The sequence below is a fragment of the Diospyros lotus genome, chromosome 3 (genome assembly GCF_014633365.1).
Source record: "Diospyros lotus cultivar Yz01 chromosome 3, ASM1463336v1, whole genome shotgun sequence".
Taxonomy (NCBI): Eukaryota; Viridiplantae; Streptophyta; class Magnoliopsida; order Ericales; family Ebenaceae; genus Diospyros; species Diospyros lotus.
Window position 1 is genome coordinate 5,463,196 of NC_068340.1, and position 6,682 is coordinate 5,469,877.

Genomic DNA, 6,682 nt, shown 5'->3' on the forward strand with positions numbered 1-6,682 from the left:
TCGCTCTCGCCAATGGTAGACAGAAATAGAGAGCAAGAAGAGTCTCCATATCTTTCCTTTTCTAGAGTGACAAAGCCGCCAGCGAGAGGGTCTGGATGGTAAAGATATTATGGTTGTTCATACTTCGGAGAAAGCTCTGCTCCTAAAACCTCTTCTTCTGTAACTGAAAAGTAGGAAAATTAACTACATAATGTAGGTCACATTTTATGCCAAACATTTTTGTTTTCTTTTCTCTTTTATCTTGTAAGTACCGAATTTTGTTTCCTGAATATATGGTTGGTTGGTTGGTTGTTTCCATCCAATTGCCTGCGACTCGTCAAATGCATGCTGTAATTTCGCATCGTTGCTTTTGGTTAACGTTTCAGTATTTTTTATAAAGCATATACAGGAAGTCTAATGTAATTATCCTGGAGAAAGATCTTTATTGTATACAAACATCCAGAAATTCCGAATTATGACTTGCAAGCTATAAACAAGCTTTGAACAATGGGATAAAGCACTAATACAACGAGTTCAGAAGGACTAATCACGTATTCGAAAAAAACCTTTCGGATAAACGGGAACAAATCGAGCTCAAAAATACTAACCAACGAAAGTTCGGAAAATCCAAACCGATTTTTGTCTACAGCATGGGTTTTTGCCTTTCTCCGAGTACAAATAATGACGATGGGTTGTTGAGTCGTTTAAATTCGCAACGCCTCTCATGCTTTCATGGTGGGGTTTCTGTTGTCTCATAAACTTGTCTGGGCCCTTAATTACAGATTTACAATCCCTTTGTGTTATTTCCCTCTTCCTATTGTAGCCGTTAGGTCGGTTCAATTCTTGGTTTGATTAGAGCTGGGCTTGAAAATTTTGATTTGGAGCATTGGGTTTAGATCGTTTCTTGAAAACCATTAGTTTAGGTTTCTAGGTTGCAATAAAACAGAGAGAAAGAAGAGTGCAGTCAATGGCCATATACATATCCAGAAAACTAAGATGGCTCCATAACAAATCAGCATGGATATATTTTTAATTTTGATAAAAAATTTGTATACAACTTATAATAAACTCATCATTAAAAAAAAAAAAATCAAAATAACCCATCTATCATCATCATCATCATCATCATTGAAGAACACGAACAACCCATTAAGAACAACCCAAATCAACAGAGCAACACAAGAACAACTCAAATCAACCCATTGAAGAACACAAAATTAACCCAAATCAACAGTAACAGCACAAGAACTCAAAATCAACCCATTGAAGAGCAACCCAAAGTGAGTCAATCTGAATAGGTGAGAGAAAGAGAGACAAAGAGTAGGTGAGGGGCAACTGGGGAGGGGGGTGATCTACGACCGTGCTAACAACGTTGGTGGGGAAGACGGCGGGCGACGACGGTGGCACCATTCTCTCTCAAGGCCAGCCTCCGAGGCTGGCCGGGTGTGGGCAACGGCGGCAAAAACAGCACTGGCGGGGGTCACAGTACGAGTGGGGGGGGGGGGGCGCCGGCGGGCGGTGCTCGCGGCGTTGGAGAGGGAGATGGCGAGCGACGATGATGGAGCCATTCTCTCTCAAGGCCGAGGCCGGCTAGGTGTGGGCAACGACGGTGTTAGCAGTGCTAGCGGGGTCATGACGACGACGGTGTCGCGGTCCTCCCTCAAGGTCGAGGGTGAGAGAGAGAGATAAATTAATATTTTATTCTTCAAATTATTAATTTGTTGGGTTTAAAAATTGAGATCATCAACAAAGTTGTCTATCAAATGGTTTGTCTAGCATTATCCCCTCCCCTAGATTAATACTTGAGACACATGAGAATCAACAAATCGCTACAGAGAAAATTTATTTTGGTTCGATTCTCAGCAAATCAACCTTCAATTTTCTTAACAAGTCAACTCACGTGGTCATTGATGGTGACAAAAGACGATATGACTCAAGGCAAAGCTATTGCGACCACTTAGTGTCAGATGGTTGAAGAAGCTAAGGCAGTGAACAATGATGATGAATTACAATAACAATACAACAAAAAAGAATTACAAAATTATATAAATTTTTAACTAAAAAAATTAATGTAATTTTCTAAAATAAGGGGATACCCATGTAATTTAGGGAAAACTCTAGGTGTTGAGTGTAAATTACCTTACTTTTCAATGTAATACTAAATACTGTTGTATTTTTTTTTTTTAAAAAATTACTTAAACTAAAAGACCCTTTTCTAAAAGAGTGCATTCAAATTAGTAATTTATTGAGTCTTCATATTAACACTGAACAATATGTGAGGTGGTACCTACCACCTATAATAATGTAGCCAAATCAATTAGGGTCTAGTCCAAACCATAATAATATTACAATATATTATGGCTCATAATAATATTATAATATCATATTATATTAGTTTTAAATATTTTAATTAACTAAAATTCAACTCAATTTTATTTATTTATTAAACACTTTTATATAATCTGATCTATCTCGTCTTGACCCAAACCCATCTTTTTATATCCCATCTCAATTGATATCTATTTATTTCTCGCATAATTTCAAGATATATGTGACAATACTAAGAAACATTCGTACATTTGTCTTGCCTTATTCTATCCCAGTGGTTACTTGTCATCCAAATTTGGGAATTTTTTAAACACAATAATTTACTTCCACATTATTGTATATATTTCCCTTAACCCTACTATAGGTCATGTTCTCACATTTTTTTTTTTAATTTTGTTAAACTTGCCTCCCATCATTATTCTATATTCTATAGTGGGTATCACTTGTTCCCATATTAATTAACTGTTTGTTACTTTATTACTATAAAACATGTGCCAACGTATCTAAGGCACTTATAAATATACATGTATATATATATATCATAAGTATAAATATTTATTAGGTAACATTTATTAAAATGAGTAAGATAAGTTTGTAATATTTTATAGATCAAGATATAGAATGATCAAAATAAGATTGAGAAATATTTCAAAATTTTCATCAAACTATTTACTAAATTTTTTAGAATGCAATGGAAAATATATGTATAATTTTTTTTTATCTGTAAGATCTAAAATATGTTAATCTTGAGGGGAAAAAAGATAAGCATATCTAGAAAATACCAGATAAGAAGTTATGTGACTTATTTTTCAAGGATCATCAGATAAATTTAACAAATACATTAAAAAGAATAAAAATCTGAAATATTTTTCATATCTTATTTTTTTCAATTTATGTTTTAGTTAACAAACACTACCTGAAAATATATATTAAATATAAAACAAGTATAATCATAATTTAAATATCTATCACTTTCTCATTTCCAACTTGATATACTTGACATATTTGAATATATGGATGTAAGATATAGACATCTAAGTGAAAGTTAGGACAAATTTTATATGTAACTATAAAAGACAATATGTTATGCTTCTATGTTACTAATTGTCATTGTATGACATAAGAGGTTCTACCACATAAATAATTTATAAAAACAAATGAACCCAAGATTGTCACCAATTAGTACATGGCTAGCAAATTTCTCACCCAATATTGTCACCAATTAGTATATGGCTACCATGCATTGAAATTATACCACATAAAAAAAATCTGATATAGAATCATCACACAACAATGATACATGCATGCCCCCAACGTGCTTTAACATGAAATAAGAAAGCAATAACCACTCACCTACTCCCAATGCCTTGTACATTTTTGTTGTTGAAATTCATGTTCCTTTGGTTTGAAGTCTTTTCCAAATTTTCTTAATTTTTTTTCTAATTTTTATTTTTTCAAGATTCTTTACCTCCCATGCACGCACCCCGCCATTATCCTACATGCCTTATACGCCCTTTTTTTTGGAGTGCAATTTTGTTCACCTTTTTAACGGGTGAACGTAACCTCCGTCAGTGGGGTTAAAAAAATAACTCCTTAACTGAAAAAATATTGCAAAACTGTTTTAAAAAAAATTAATTATGTTTCAAAAAAAAATATTTTTAAAATTTAATTAAAAATGTGACAGAATCAAAATTGAATGGATTAGAATTTATTAAAAAACGACAGACTTACAAAAATAATTGACAGGGTTAAAACTGAGTCAAAACTGGAAAACGACTGTTTTCAACAATTAATTTGTTTGAGTGGTTGAAAATAATTTTTTCAAAAAATAATTAAAAATAATTTTTTTTAAAACATGATTATTTTTTTAACCCCCATTGACGGGGGTATGTTCACCCCCGTTAAAAGGGTGAACAAAATCGCACTCTTCTTTTCGATTCTTTGTTTTTTAGTTGGTTAGTATAAATTGATTTTTTTAATTATTTGACTCTCTTTTCTTATTCATTTTCCAATCTTATTTCTTTTTCTACCCATATATACCTCTTATTTCCAACCCAAATTTTGATGATGTCTCTTATTTCCAAAGAACCCGTCATATCTTCTTCATTTATTCATCAAAATTCCTCATTTTTGTTTCGCTCCCAAACCACACTTGATTTTGCTTGGCCCTAAATCTTTCAATGAATTTTTCTTTATCAAAGGTCACTAGGCAAATTGGGCCAATCAAGGCTTCTTCCAGTTCCAATGTGGTAAGCTGAGGTGCAGGTTTCAAACTGCAAATTTTTTCCCAAATTTGCAGTTTGGTACGTACTTCTCAAAATTCCTCCGAAGCCCAAAGGTTTCCCTTTATGATACTTAGACCCTCTCAACTTTTAAAAATTGCAATTTTACCCATCAAAAGTTTTTAATTTCCTGACCCAAGTCCCTGAGATATTTCCATAATATTTTCATCTTTACCCCTTAAATCATTTCTATCTTATTTTCATATGATCATTATTATCTTAATCCTCATCCTTTGAATTTTTGTTTAATTTATTTGTTTTAATCTCAACCATATTTTTTACTTATTAAATGTAAATTACATTCACATAAACATTTTATTATTATCAAGTTTCCACAGATGTATTGTTGTTCCATCACAATAAATGTATAACAGTACCATTCTAAACATTAAATCATTAAATAAAAAATTATAAATTTATTACTTTACTTGATAATTAATTGAAATTTATAGTTTTATAACTAAATAAGAAATTTAAAATATTAAAAATTTAATTTCATTCGAGTGGTCGGTCATTTTTGGAGTTTATCGTCTAAAATTCAAACCAAATTATTTTAGATGATTTTTAAAATTATTAAACCATAATTGATTGTCTTCTTTGCAAGATCATGATTTGGTGGTTTAAGTTAGTTTGAGCGATTAGGTTTTTTCTTTTTCATATTGATCGACGTGAACTAACTACTTTGCAAATATATATCATACTTGACTAGTACCAAAACTACATGAAGAAAAGAGCTTGACTAGTACCAAAACAATATGAACAAATGTAATCCTTGCTTTAAAAGAAAATTTTTAATAATTAGTTCGAGATTGAGATATGCAACGAGACTAGTATAGGAAACCTTATGAATGGACGGTCTAACAAAATATAGTGCTTGCAACAACAATAGTCAAAACACTCTCCAAATACTTCATTGGATGGATCCCCTTAATTAATTAAAGGTCTATCTTTTCAAATCCTACATTTTCTCTTTAAAATTAGGGTAAATAGTAAAAAAAAAAAAAAAATCAAATTTGAAGTTGCAAATTTATTCAAATATTTTAATTTTGACAATTGTATCTCAATTGCCTCCATTAAGTACAATTTTATCCAATACCTAAAATCAATTTGAGAGGCACGTGTTATTGCTGATGTTATAAGACACCTGTCATAAATTTTTATGACAGGTGACTTGCAACGTCAGTAATGGCACATATCTCCCAAAATGATTTTAGATATTGGCTAAAATTATACCTAATTAAGCTAATTGAGATATATTTATCAAAATTAAAAATTTGAAAATAAATTTATAAATTTACAAAAATTAGGCTGCGTTCTCTTTGATTTTCAATTTTCAGTTTTGAGTTTTGAATTTATTTTTAGTTTTCTATTTTGATTGTCTGTTTTTAGAAAATTGAAAACACATTCTCTTTGTTATTTTGAAAAACTATTTCTGAAAATAGAAAATTAGATAACGCGTTCTCTTTGATAAATTTTTAATAATATTTTATATAAAAAAATTTGATTACTCAGTAAATTAGAAATACTTAATATTAATATATTATTAAAAAATATATACATTTTAAAATTAATGAATTTTGTAATATTTTTTTCCATTACAATAGTAAAATATGAATAAATACATAAATAAATGTGTTTTGAGTTTAGAGTTTATTTTGAATGAAAACACTCAAAACAACTTTTTGTTGTTTTGAGTTTTCTTTATAATTTTTTTTTATTTTCAAAAATGTATTTTTAAAAACAAGAAAGAGAACGCGTTTTCATTATTTTAAAAAATTAAAAACTAAAAATGACTTGAAAACAACAAAGAGAACGCAACCTTAAGGTTTGAGTTTGTTTTACTATTTGCGCTTAAAATTAACAACTTTGTCTGGTTGCCTCAGATTTCGTTTCAACTGAATCAAATGAAAAGAAGCAAAAGGGCATACCTCTGGAAATGGGCTGTGTTCTTTGAAAATTCAAGAAAGAATGCAGAAGGGGGGCCGTCGAAATTATTCCAAGTGGGTTCTTCTTATAAAGCAAGGTTGCCTTTGACATAAATTTACTACCATATTGTTTGTCCACCATCTCCTTCCCTCACACTCCTCAGAGCT